Source organism: Scleropages formosus, chromosome 5 (genome assembly GCF_900964775.1).
Source record: "Scleropages formosus chromosome 5, fSclFor1.1, whole genome shotgun sequence".
Taxonomy (NCBI): Eukaryota; Metazoa; Chordata; class Actinopteri; order Osteoglossiformes; family Osteoglossidae; genus Scleropages; species Scleropages formosus.
In genome coordinates, this window is record NC_041810.1 from 30,116,943 (window position 1) to 30,131,082 (window position 14,140).

At 43.3% G+C, this 14,140-nt stretch overlaps 1 protein-coding gene across 5 annotated transcripts in view; it reads right to left on the minus strand.

Moving 5' to 3' along the window:
* The window catches only part of LOC108942153 (transmembrane protein 108-like), a 52,088-nt gene extending 42,826 nt beyond the window's left edge, over nt 1-9,262 (minus strand). The window contains exons 1-2 of one of the 5 annotated variants that reach the window (XM_029252186.1): nt 9,156-9,262; nt 2,779-2,870 (exon numbers count right to left, since the gene is read on the minus strand). The gene's annotated coding sequence lies outside the window, so the exon portion shown is untranslated. Of the gene's footprint in view, nt 1-2,778; nt 2,871-5,172; nt 5,310-6,910; nt 7,487-9,155 lie in introns of those variants that run through there. The other 4 variants (XM_029252192.1, XM_029252187.1, XM_029252188.1 and 1 more) reach the window with 4 other exon arrangements.
* Nucleotides 9,263-14,140: the final 4,878 nt, after the last annotated feature.

Sequence of the window (14,140 nt, forward strand, 5' to 3'; positions counted from 1 at the left end):
CACAAAGCTCACATCATCTCAAACTGGTTTCTTGAACATGACAATGACTTCACTATACTCAAATGGCCTCCGCAGTCACCAGATCTCAATCCAATAGAGCACCTTTGGGATGTGGTGGAACGGGCGATTCGCATCATGGATGCGCGGCCGACAAATCTGCAGCAACTGCGTGATGCTATCATGTCAATATGGACCAAAATCTCTGAGAAACGTCTCCAGCATCTTGTTGAATCTATGCCACGAAGAATTAAGGCAGTTCTGAAGGCAAAAGGGGGTCCAACCCGGTACTAGCAAAGTGTACCTAATAATGTGGCCAGTGAGTGTACATGTACAGAGCTACTCTAACCATAATTCTGAAATATGGCACATCAAGATTGCCGAATCTGGCATTGCATGATCTATACTCCTCAGGACACGCAAAGCCTCTATGGTGAGCATTCAAGTAGTGACATCTGGTAGTATAGTGGTTAGAGCTTTTGCCCTTGGACCCAGAGGTTCAAATTTCACTTCCTCCACCTGTAGTACCCTTGAGCAAGGTACTTACCCTAAACTGCTCCTATAAAATAACCCAGCAGTATAAATGGGGAAGTAATTTTAAGCAGCTTTAATACTGTAAGTTGCTTTGGGAAAAAGCAACGTCATCTAAATGAATAAATGTAAATAACCAAAACGTACAAAGCAGCAACATCATAACACTGTCTATGCATAACCCATACTCTCACTCGTGTTTATATTTCTTCTTCGGTTTAATTTTCATTGCACTCTGTGTATCAGCAGATGAAAATGAATAGCAATTCTTCCACCGTTCTTTCTCTCCAAAGCTGAGGGACTGCCATTAACCTCTGGTGAGCGTGAAGGAAAAGAACCAGGAACGAGCGCTAAAATCTCATTGCTTCATCCTTCACGAGCCGCCGCGTGTCTTCGGGTCAAACTTGAGACAGAAATACATTTTTACACTAATTAACTTTTCCTCCAGGATTATTTACGATAAGCTGTACATAGCGTAGCACTGTTCAGTGAACCAATTTTTAATAAGTTTTAATCTATTTTTCTTGCTTCTTTGTTTGTTTAGCAACAGAGCACAACGGAACAGACCTGGGTCACAATACCATGGAGACAGAAACTGTACACTGATAAAATGAGAATACATGCAGAAACATACCACAGCGAAGGGGCAAAAGGTTACAGTATTTCGGGTGAACCAATTTTAAGTGCTTTTTTTAAGCACTTGGAAAAATGTGTTATTTCTAAATAACTGCCCCATAATTATATGTTCTTTCTAATTACATTTATTTATTTATAGTTTTTCTCCAAAGCTACTTTCAATTATTTACCCATAATTATTATACCCATAATCATTTATATAGCTGAGTAATTTTTTTTTTTTTGTAAATTTACATTCAGATTTATTCGATTACCAGATGCTTTTCTCCAAAGCAATGAACATCTCAGGGAACAGTACAAAAAGTACAGAATACCAACAGAAGGAGAGATTTGTATGCATATACGTGACTCTGGAGTACAGTCCAACTGCCACATTACTCCACATAAACCAGCACACATCGCACTAGTAGATGCATGTAGGCTTTTTTCAATGTAATTAATTATTAAATAGATATACATGTTCACATCTATCGAGGACTTAGCAGATCGGGGGAGAAGAGATTCCAAAACAGGTGAGTTTTGAGGCTTTCTTCAAATGTAGATTCAGCACTTCTGAGTGAAATTGGAGGTCATTCCTCCACAATGGAGCCAGAACTGGAAAAGTCTGTGCTTTCGGACCACCAAGCAGGCAGAGGAGCAATGCAGCCTGATTTTACTAGAGTAATTTTACAGTAAGCACTTTACTCCAGGTTGATAGAGCTGGAGGGGGACTCAAACCTGTGGGTCTAAAGGCAGCAGCTCTAACCGCTATGCCACAAACCGCCCCGTACACTACCCGCTGTCATAAAAATACTTCCCCGTACAAGAAAGGGGCCCTCAGTACAATATTCTATTTATAATTTATGTATTTGCTCCAGATACTCTGTTTCTGTGTACTGCACATCTTACTGTTTATGCCCATGTCCACCCCAGAGTTCCTTGGGACCCCCCTGGCAAACAGCACTCGTTTCCATGGTGAGGCTGCCGGTGTGGAGAGTCCCTCCCCGCTCGAAGCAGGGTTAAACAGTCACTTTGCATATTCTGGGTTTTGTAAGTTATTTATTTATTTATCTATTTATCTATCTGGCGTTTCAGTCATTATCGCCTGCATGCGATAAGGACATTAATCTGCGAGCCTGACGAGACCCTCCATCTTACTCTATATGAATACTGGCTCAAATTACTAGGCAGCTTTCTGCCCCCCTCGAGGGCCTGGAAACCCCTTAATGCAAAATAGAGAGAGAGAGAGAGAGAGAGAGAGAGAGAGAGAGAGAGAGAGAGACACATACAGAATGGAAACCCACACAAAGTACTCTCTAATTGGCATTGACAAGGTACAAAACCCTTTTGCACAAAAAGCTACTTAATTGTCATGCGGGGGAAGCGTACAAGCCCTAAATTGATAGTTTTTATTTAAAAAAAAAAAAAAAAAAAAAACTCAAGTTAAACCCAGCATAGAAATTGCATGAATTCTCCTGCCCTTCTAACCCTGAATGCACTGTTACTACAGGCCCCCCTGCCCATCCGAGTTCAGCAGAACTGACTAATAGGGTGGCTAAACACCAATCCACACCCACCCTCACCACCTCCAATTCCTGTTGTAAAAAACTTTCGGAGATGAGCACTAGTCATTACCGGGCACGTTTTCTTCAAGGGAAATAAGCCAGTCGAGTGGTTGTCCGGTCTGGTCAGCCAGTGGTCTGCTGGTCAAGCACTCTACACATCACCTAGGGTAAATGGTGCTAGGGTTAGGAAGCGCCTGGTACTTGCGGATCAAAAAAGTATGTGCAGATGTGGATTCAGAGCTGGAGAGAGTGTAAAAGGTGTCTTCTTGTACCTGAGAAGCTTAACTTCATGTAATCAAGTGTCGCAGTTATTGTATGTAATAAACCAGTTGTATTTTTACCATTGCCGTTCATTGATCCTTGTTGCAACGGTCTCGTACATCACAAAACATCAGCACATTATGAAAATATGTATTAAAAAAATTAATAAAATATATTTGTTGAAAAATAAATTTATATAAAGGGTATTGCTCAGCACAGCTGCAGTTTTGTCCAGGTGCAACAGAGCATATAAATACACACGCGCGCTAAACAACACACTTCCATCCCCGGGTATCATCAGTTCACAGCACTCATCTAACGCAACAACAAATTAAACACAGAACGAACACACGGGAACATTTTAGAAAACTACAGAATACAATAAATTCATTTAACTATATACAGAACCTTAACTACCTTAGTCGAAGAAGCACTTCCTATCATATTGACAGTCTCAACAAATCACAGTCCTTCATTAACGTATATGACACACATGGTCCAGCACTGTGCAGAGGGATCAATAGGACCATCCAACATACTGGTAGACAATGAAGCCATTAGTATCAGTCTTCTTCATCTTCCCCAGACTTAGTGAGAGAGTTCAAGAGCGCACACACACACGTGTCAATCCTTGGTCACCCCACACACCTCTGTCTCACCCAACCTTCCCCAAGCGTACAGACAAATTCCGCAGCAAACCTTGTCCTGTCTACCGACCACACTTCCTTCCACAATGTAAATCTAACAACTGAAATATCTGATTCACTTGTATTATTATTATTATTATTATTATATATGCTTGAGGGGGTTAATAGCTTTAATCAAGTTGGATTTTGACCTGGGCTTCATGACTTACTATTAAAAACAAATGGATATAGACACACAGTTTCAGAACCGCTTGGCCCATACAGGGTTGCGGGGAACCAGAGCCAACCCAGTAACACAGGGCCAAGGGGGGAGGGGACACACCCAGGACGGGACACCAGTCCGTCACAAGGCACCCCAACCCCAGACCCACCAGAGAGAAGGACTGTGGTCCAACCCACTGCGCCACCACATCCCCCTGGATATAGATATGTATGCCTTTATCTCACAACCAAATGAAGATCACGTAAAAGTGTGGTGTCCATGTGCTTTGTACAGTGAAAGACACCGGCAGTGATCTTCCAAACTTTATTTCTTCATGTAATAAACGTTTTTTTTTTTTTATATTAGCCATATTATCGAAACGTACCCTTTGAGGGTATACCATGTCTCACCCTCTATGCCTCCTTCACCGACTCCAGACCATTGCGACCAAACACTGGAGAAACTGTTATTAATCATAGTTATTAATAAGACAATGTAAGAATATTTTTCAGTTCTTAGTAATGTCGATTTTTGGGTCGAATATGATTAGTTAAAGTTTACTGATTACAAAAATACAACTAGTTCTTGTAGAGTGTCAGTGTATACTTTGGTACTTTACAGCCAGTGGACGATTCTAGAAAGCACCAGAACATTCATCGGATCAGATCCTAAAAGATACTGGAATATTTGGTGCTCGGAACCCGATGCATAAATTCTCCAGAATTTGCACATTTCAAGAATGTTGAACATTTATAAAAACTGACACATAGTCAACACCATACTAACACCAAAATATGCTTAATCTAAAAAAAATCAAATGGAAAATGCAAAAAAAAAGAATGGACAATAAAATTTCAGCTACATTGCGTAATGAATGTGAGGAATGCGTGTGTTGAGCTTATTAACTCAAGTACTTAGAGACTTGCGGTTTATTGGTATTTCCGGATAATTTAGAAAGGAATTACAACTAATATGTGGGCAAAATGTCGCTACATATAACAAAACAATTCATATTCATTATTCATTATTCATATTCAGGGGGGTGCAGTGGGTTGGACCGGGTCCTGCTCTCCAGGGAGTCTGGGGTTCGAATCCCGCTTGGGGTGCCTTGCGACGGACTGGCGTCCCGTCCTGGGTGTGTCCTCTCCCCCTCCGGCTCTACGCCCTGTGTTGCTGGGAAGGCTCCGGTTCCCCGCGAGCCCGTATGGGACAAGCGGTTCAGAAAATGTGTGTGTGTGTATTCATATTCATTAATTGTACAATATGACAGCGAGGAAGGAGTGAGAAACCCACAATGCTAAGCAATAATTATGGTAATAAATTTAAATTTCCACACTCCGAAGAGGGTACCCACCTTTAGGACCGATGCTCTAGTCCCTGAAATGCCAAGATTTCCATGGCTGATCTCCAGACAGCACTGGGTCATCCATCATCATCATATCGTGGTAGTCTATTTTTAGCTCACTGACTCAGCAGATGATTGCTGGATTCGCTGGGGATGATGATATCAGCATGTGGGATCTACCAGATCTCCAGCTCAAGGTTACAGCAGGTTACAGTGGACCCCCCCCCCCACAGTCTTCACCACAGACGTGTTTTCCACGTTTCCTGTCTGCCTGTATACCGCACCCTTACTGTGACCCTCCCAAAGCATCTCCAACAGCATCTTCCAAAGCACCAAGAAGATGTGTTGAGGCACCGCGGTGTTACGGCTACAGTACTGCTCCTGCGTCATTGGGTCTGGACTCAGAACTCAGTTTCGCCATTAGGTCTCCTTCAGCTATGGACTTTCCCCTAAGACTTTCTGCAAATGTGTCCCTCAGGCAGGTCCTAGTTTTCTCGAACCCGTGCTCCTAGGATGGAGCCTTCGTGGCCACCAACAGAGATTCTGAGCAGTTCCAGATAAAGGGAGAAGCCGCGTTCTGTCCTTAGATCTCCGCTCACGTCTTTCCGGGTGTCCAGTGGGAGAGGAACATGTGCGGGTAGCAATATGCACCGTAGGTCCTTAAGCGAACGAAACGTGTCCAACGCTAGATGGACATGAAAGACAGCGGGTCGTGATCAAAGCGTCGCGTAACTCAACATAAAAGGCCCAAACCCAAGAGGAAAAGTGTTCAGGCACAGCTCATAGCTTCAATTTAAAATGTTAAAATCAGCAACACTCTATTAAACTGTTTTACTGCATTATAAAAGAGTGAAGGAATTTGACATAAAGCTATTAATGTGATGCTTTCTTTGGAAACATAGGTGCAGCTGATGGGTATAAAGATGTTTTCTTGTAATGCAGCCGCCGATAACTGAGCCGATTAATGGGTACAATCATGTTAGTCGTTATTAATATTAATAAATAGTAATATAAATCCAACTTTTTCCTGTTTATTTTTTAGATGTTTGATGCTTTTTTTTCACATCCTCCCAATGTTCACCCAGTTGCTATGGGGAAAACTCCCACCATCGAGGCTTAAGAGATTTACCATACTATATTATTTATTATAGTACATGAAGGGATCAAGATTTACGCACAGGGTCTATAACCAAGTCGCTGTTGCCAAAATTACCGTGTTCATCTAAATGTACACAGTTCTATGAAACCCAACTAAATGTGTTGAGTTCCAGTTGGAGTTTTACTGTCCAAACCGGAGCCAGGGATCATCCTGAGTAGCTGGGAGCGCAGTGGTTAGAACTGCTGGCTTTGAACCCCAAGGTTGCAGGTTTGAATCTCACTTCTGGCTGTAGTACCTTTGAGAAAGGTACTTACCCTAAAATTGCTCCAGAAAACTACCCAGCTGTATAAATGGGTAAATTATTACAAGTTACTTTGGAGAGAAGTGTCAGCTAAATTAATACAAATGGTCAGTAAAGCAGTTCGGGGGAAGAAAGTGATGATGACATGTTTAAGTAGTGCATGTTTATGCAGAACAAAAAAGTGGGGGAGAAAAAAAGAAATTGCGGATATTAAACCTTGCGGGACACTGAAAAATGCTCATGCCAAGATGTAGCTTCCGCTAATGAAAATAAAAGGATGTGATTCAGCAGTTACAATAAAACAGAAAGGTTCGTCTGCCAAGCAAGAAGCTTGAATCATCACCCACCGTGCGGACGTGAGGTAGGGCCGCGGTGGCCGTCCACAGCCCGTCTCCGCCTCCCTGAAAAACAGTTCCCGTCTTGCGCTTGGATCTTATCTCACAAGCTCATCGACTCCTTTAATCAGAGTAATGACCATTTTCCCGTAACTGAGGCTTTCCTGTGGGGCTTTTCCCAGAGCTCATTCCATGGCCGCACAGCCGAGGTGTGCAGTTCGCCACGAGAGCGGCAGTAACGCCGCTGCGACGTTTACCTGGAAAGAGTAACAGCTGTGTGCTCGTACAGCAGGGAAAAATGTTCGTTTACATTTATGCATTCAGCAGATGTTTTTCTCCAAAGGGACATACCTAAAAGTGCAGTGAAGTGGTGCAGAAACGTAAGCCATTCTGTAAACCCAGTTAACCCGGACCCACTGTATTCACTGGCCCACATCACACGAGCTGCTGCAGGTAGAAGTGACCAGAAACTCAAAGGCGATCGCAATGGACGAATGCTGAAAGGGATTCAGCAGCTCCGAGGGACAGGAGGAGCTCATTCTGCCACATCGGCGCAAAAAAACTGAGAAGAGAGACTTTCAGTTTCGAACCTCTCATCGGCATCCGAAAGTGCAGAGACAACGAGCCAATTAGTCTTTTTATAAGTTTTGAAAAATACCTAGTCTCTCCCGAAGTATGGATTTAACAAGCATAATAAACCAAAAAAGGAAAAATATTCTCCAACCTGGTCTGCACTCAGGGGTTGGTGGTCCCAAAAACAGCACTAAGAATCCTCTCATTGCTTTTATAAGCTCATATTTGCTTGGCTTAAAGCAATTCATTTAAAACAGGCTCTCTGAAGTTAAGGTCGATGCCTTCAGGAGGGAGAAGTAAAGGAGGTCGTTCTTTTTGTTCTTTCTCGTTATATCATCCCTGCTTTTTTTCTCCCGGTAGAGCAGGGTAACATGGGGTCAGTACTTGCAGTTCTATGAAATACCACAAACCACCATGAACTCAAGAGACGGACAAGTGCGGTGTGAGCGCCGGGAACGGGTCGGTCGCACGACTGCGGCGATTGACAGCTGTCAAACAGACGCCAACTCCTGTGCGCCTCGACGGCCCCCTCCCTCGCACCGGCGGCGCATCGGGTCCGTGCCTTCAGTCCACTCAAATCAAGATCATTTCTTGGGTCTACTCCAAAGTACCTGTAGGAATGGTACACACTTACAATATGCTGCAGTCTACATCCCCTCTGTTTTATTTTTATGTTTTTTTTACCATTCTGGCCTGCTGCTGTGTTAATTTTACTATGATTACCTCACTGACTGAGCTCAGTTCACAGAAGCCATTTAGTACAAAACCCCGGGGTAGCAGAAGATGTTGAGTTCAAGGACTTGAACATGTGGTGGATCCAGCCTATGGACCCTTAGCCCTTATAATAACCTTCATGAGAGATAAAAGGTAGCTGTGCAAACAGATGTGTGAAATGTTGAATTACTGTAGTAGGGAAGAGAGTAATTCTGTGCTCAGCCGTTTGATCACTTCTTTTGCTGCTGAATATTATTTGGGAATAAAATTATTTATAGTGACATAAAGAGAAAATGCCACTTGGTGAGTAAGTTACGCACAGGGTTTTTTTTTTTTTTTTTTTTTTTTTTGCAGGGGACCCCCCCGAGTCCCTTATTTTATGAACGAAACACGTGTTTGTCAATCAGAGGTGGAAAAGTGCAGAAATTTACGACCAGTGAACACTTCGTACAGTTCTCAGCGAGAAAGACAGATGTTATTGTAGTTATTTTGCGAGACAGTGTTTGTGTGACAGAAACGTTGCAGTTGATCGGTGTGTAAACCGGTTTTTTTTTTTTTTTTAATTTAACGAACAAACAAGCCCACGTATGTCCGATTCATTCATTTTTCCCTTCCCTCCTTCACATTTACCGTATTTACCCTTATTAACCTCCCCGCTACCGCGTTTCAGAGCTATTCCTTACTTATATACTGATGATGTAAATGGAATACAGAACATTTAGACGTGCACTTACTGCGGTGTGTGTCGCCGATCGCGATCGCTCGCCTACCAGCCATCGCGTCGGCCCGACACACACACACACACACACACACACACACACAGACCGCAAGGCTGCCTACCTACCTGTTGATGTGTGCCGGACCTGGCCGGAGTACCCGCAGCTGTCATCCGTCGTGAGCGCGCGTCCGACCCCACGTGCCGCCCCGGGAAACGCCCCCCCCGACCACCCCCCCCCAGACTGGGTCCTACCTGGAGCGCCGTTGCGATGCAGAAAGAGCAGCCAAGTCCCGCAGCGCAGTCGCGACCCGCGGCTCGTGCGACATGTCACTGTGAACAAACCGCGGTCCCCTTGTGGCACCTCCTCAGTAACCACTCTGTGTGTGTGTGTGGAGAGAGGGAGAGAGAGAGAGAGAGAGAGAGAGAGCCAATAGGTGAGTGTGTGTGTGGTGGGAGGCGGGTGCTACCTTACTCACGAGGAGATGCTGTGTGAAACTGTATGTACTGTACTGCATATACTATGTACTGTATACTGTATGTGCTGTATACACTATATGCTGTATTGTATACGCTACAGGGGGTGCGGTGGCGCAGCGGGTTTGGCCGGGTCCTGCTCTCCGGTGGGTCTGGGGTTCGAGTCCCACTGGGGATGCTTTGTGATGGACTGGCGTCCCATCCTGGGTGTGTCCCCTCCCCCTCCGGCCTCACGCCCTGTGTTGCCGGGTTAGGATCCGGATTGCCGCGACCCTGCTCTGGACAAGTGGTTTCAGACAGTGTGTGTGTGTGTGTGTGTGTGTGTGTGTGTGTGTGTGTGTCCGCGCACACGCACTATAAACTGTACTATATATAGTATGTACTGTACTTTATGCACTGTATATGAGAGCTGATAGTGTGTGGTTACAGCTGCTAACTTTGAACCAAAAGGTCACCGGTTTGAATCCCACCTCTAGCTGTAGTACCCTTCAGCAAGGTATTTACCCTAAATTGCTCCAGGAAAAACTACCCAGCTGTATAAATGGGTAATTATAAGTAGGTAAATAAGTAAATGTATGTACTGTACACAAATGCCATAAGAAGGAAGAGGAGTTTGTTAGACTGCTCATCATCTGTTCTGTACTACATTTCTCTCTCACACACACACACACACAGTCTCAAACCACTCACCCCAAGCGGGGTTACGGCGAACCGGAGCCTAACCCGGCAACACAGGGCACAAGGACGGAGGGGGAGGAGACATACCCAGGATGGGACGTCAGTCTGTCACAAGGCACCCCAAGCGGGACTTGAACCCCAGACCCACCGGAGAGCAGGGGCCGGTCAAACCCACTGCACCATCGCACCCCCTCTCTACTACATTTCTGTTTAATGTAAATATTCTTTGTTTTTCCTTACAGGATATTCTTCTTCATGAAATTGTTCAAGCCTTGACAATACATGAAAAAAAATCAAGATGTAGATGTTTATTAGCACCAATCCAGAGGAGGGATTACACTAATATTAGCCGTTACCTAGCAACACGGGGGGCGTGTCCAGCCAGTGCTCCAGCAAGTTTTCCAGTATTCGTGCCTGACTCCATTGGGCGCGATTGCTAACATTTTAGTCGCCCAATACTTGACGAATTGCTGATAACAAAATCATAGCCATAAACAAATCAATATTTATGCTACTAGAATAATGTACGGGGGGGGGCGCAGTGGGTTGGACCTCATCCTGCTCTCCGGTGGGTCTGGGGTTAGAGTCCTGCTTGGGGTGCCTTGTGATGGACCGGTGTCCCGTCCTGGGTGTGTGCCGGGTTAGGCTCCGGCTCCCCGCCACCCTGTATGAGACAAGCAGTTCAGACGGTGTGTGTGTAAATAATGTACAGCGCAATGTTCCAGTTTCATATATACCTCCAGGATGGTTTGTGTGTGACACCCGCGGGCCTTCATACGTCGGGACTGTTTACACAGTTACACACACCGTCACGCAGTGTACCAGTCTGTTTCGCTTTAGTCCAACACAAGGCCTGGACTCTGTGCGCAGGTCTGGTGTCCTGTTGGTCCACTATAGTGTGTGTGCGGGACTGGCGGTGTGAGGTGGACTTACTGGGCGGGGAGGGGGTTGGGAAGAGGGGCTGCTCCACGTCTCCAGAGCTGGGGAATAATGACGAGTCCATATTGCTGCAACAGCAGGAACACCGTTTGTCTTGGTTCGGATGAGGAGGCAGGTTTAAAACTCAGCAAAGACAGAGGGCACACTTCAGCTGACACGCACACACTCATTTACCTCGAGGATATTAGCAGAAATAATAATAGGGTGACTTCCGAACGAACAAGTGGTACTGAGCGGCTGTGCCCCACCACACCTTGCAGCACCTCGATTTCAGTCGTCTCACTTAAATCCACTGCTCTTCCCTTGCATTTAAATACTTGCCTCTTAATTCCCTTGTCTACTTAATTTGCTCAATTTATTTTTTGACATATCTTTACGTGTATGTAGGTGCATGTCACTTGTGTGTTGCATACAAAAATGAACTGTACTCTGGGATTGATGAAGTTTAATTCGTTCATTAATTTAATGCACATGGCAATTATGGCTAAAAAAAATACAGCAGGTCCTTAAATTACAAGATTGAGTGAGGAAATTTCAAAGTTACACACACGACTTAGTTTTACCTGCATTTTCATCACTTGACTCTTACGAAAATGTTTCTTTGCACAGCAAACCTGACCTGTGTTTCTGCATCTTGCTGTAGCTGGTAGCCAAACTCACCTAGAGCATGAATGTGGAAATAGGTTAATTCTAGGTGTTAATAAACTGTCTTGTAAAAAATCAAAGCAGATTTATTACACAGCCATATCCCACATTAGACAGAGATACTAGATAAATACAGAAAACAATGGAAACTGATCAGATGCTGACAAACATTGCATATTTATTTATGGGGTGAAACTGTCAAGTTGGCAGTAAATGGGAAGTTGTGAAGACGACATAGTTTCTATTTTCAGTAATTAAAAAAAAAACACCTGTTTTATGTTTAACATTTTACCATTTACTATTTAATTTAAATTTAGATTACATAGATTTTTACATCTATTCAACACAGAAGATGGTTTGTGAAATTCTACCTGGACAGAGAGACACCTGTACAGAACCTCCCAAAAGATTATGATCATATTCCTCAAAGGCTTTAAAAAATGTACTGGGATGACAAAACAGTGACTACTGTATATGCTGCTTTGCATGTGTGTCTGTGTGCGCCTTTGTCTTCTTGGGATGCTTTTCCCTAGTAACCCTGTGGAATTCAAACAGCCAGCTCAGCACAAGGAGTAGAACGACTGTCTGTGATCTTGATTTAAATCACTTACCTTCCATATGGACTGGCATGGACTGTGTCTTGTGGGGGGGAGGGAGCAGGGGGCAACCCACTGCCAACAGCTTAACACAACAGGGCAGTTTTTATGTACTGCACCCTGGAAAAAAAAAATCCTCTCTCTCCTTCCTGAAGGGAAGTGACAGAAAACCACACTATTTAGACTGGTACGAGACAGCGTGCGTTTGTATACATGGCCGCTATTGACATGAAATATTGAGTTAAAGATTTGTGGCAACAGTGTACAGAAAAACAATCTACTACAGTTTTTTTCAGATTAATATTGTTCCTAATTTCACCAGCCTAAGCTATTTTGTGAGGAAAAAAACAAAATTTCTGATTTTCCATGTGCTCCCAAACCAATGGGTAGCATTATTGCCAAGTTATGATTATTACTATAGCTTTCAAGACAGTGCAAGTAATTACATTTTAGATAAAAATACAAACTGTGCATTAAATGCAGCAGGACATCTTCAGCTACAAATGACCTTTATTGTTTGTTTTCCTTCATGTCTTACCCTTTATTTACTGTAAAAAGTCTTAGTTCTACCTGAATAAGCTGGAATAACTGCAGTTAGTCATTTTTAAAGAATGAAGACAACTGTTAACATCATGGTGAGTTTCACTTGACAAATCAGACAGCAGCTATGCAGTGCTATTGTTGCCATGGGTAACAAGGCCACTGATGGAGATAGAAGTTAGTATAAAAATTAATGTAACAAGCGATAGCAACTCCAGGCCTGCAAACTTAGAACCAATATAATTACTGGATGAGCATGAAAAAACATCATTAAAGCAGCACAGCCGCAGACATCTCAGTGCTTGTCTGTTTCATTGTTACTAAGTCATACATAGAAATGCTTTCAGACTCATATGCAATCTGAACTATTAAATGATGAGAATGACTGAGGATGTACCTTTCCTTTTTGACTCTATACCAGTTGGAAAAACTGAGAATAAATACTTTTGCTGATAATATTTGAAGACCTCTAAACCCACACAAGGGGGGGGACAAGCGGTTTCAGACTCTGAGAGAGAGAGAGAGAGAGAGAGAGAGAGAGAGAGAGAGAGAGAGAGAGAGAGAGAGAGAGAGAGAGAGAGAGAGAGAGAGAGAGAGAGAGAGAGAGAGAGAGAGAGAGAGAGAGAGAGAGAGAGAGAGAGAGAGAGTGTGTGTGTGTGTGTGTGTGTGTGTAACCCACACAACCTTAGTTGTAACTAGAGGACCAGCAGTCATTTTACTGTACTGAATTTTTAAGTCAGGTCAGAAGTTACCTGAGAAGCTCAAGAATAACCTGAGAAAAAGAAAACAAACGTTGCAATAAACATCTACATGGGTATTTGGATCCACTGTGAATGATGAGAAATGTAAGAATGTAAATCAAAAAAGACGCAAACTTGCAAGAACCAAATGAACACACACAGATTAGTTTCAGACCACTTTCAGTTTTTAGTACAGAGTAATACGTATTTGCTTATAGTTCATTTAAAAAATAAAACTTTTATAGGCCATAGTCTGAGACCCTGCAAGACTACAATGGCAACTTAACAGCTATTATTCAAATGAGACTTCTTAGAGACCGCGTTCCAAACGGACAGTATATCCAAGTACTTTTTTAAAAAAATAAATTAAAAAAAATTCTGTAAAGGGCTCTAATGCACTAATAAAGTGTGAAGGCATTATTTACCTTTGTACACACAATATTTTCTTCAAGAGAAATGAAGAAATGTGGGTTTAGTGCATTATAGAACAAAGTACAAAACAATGCAACTGCTGACATTTTGGCTTCAAAGGACGCAAGAAGGCACTAATCACACGACTGGCAGTTCACAAATTCTGTGCAGCCCTAAGAGCAGCGCTGGTCTCAACAGCAAATGAGATAACTGT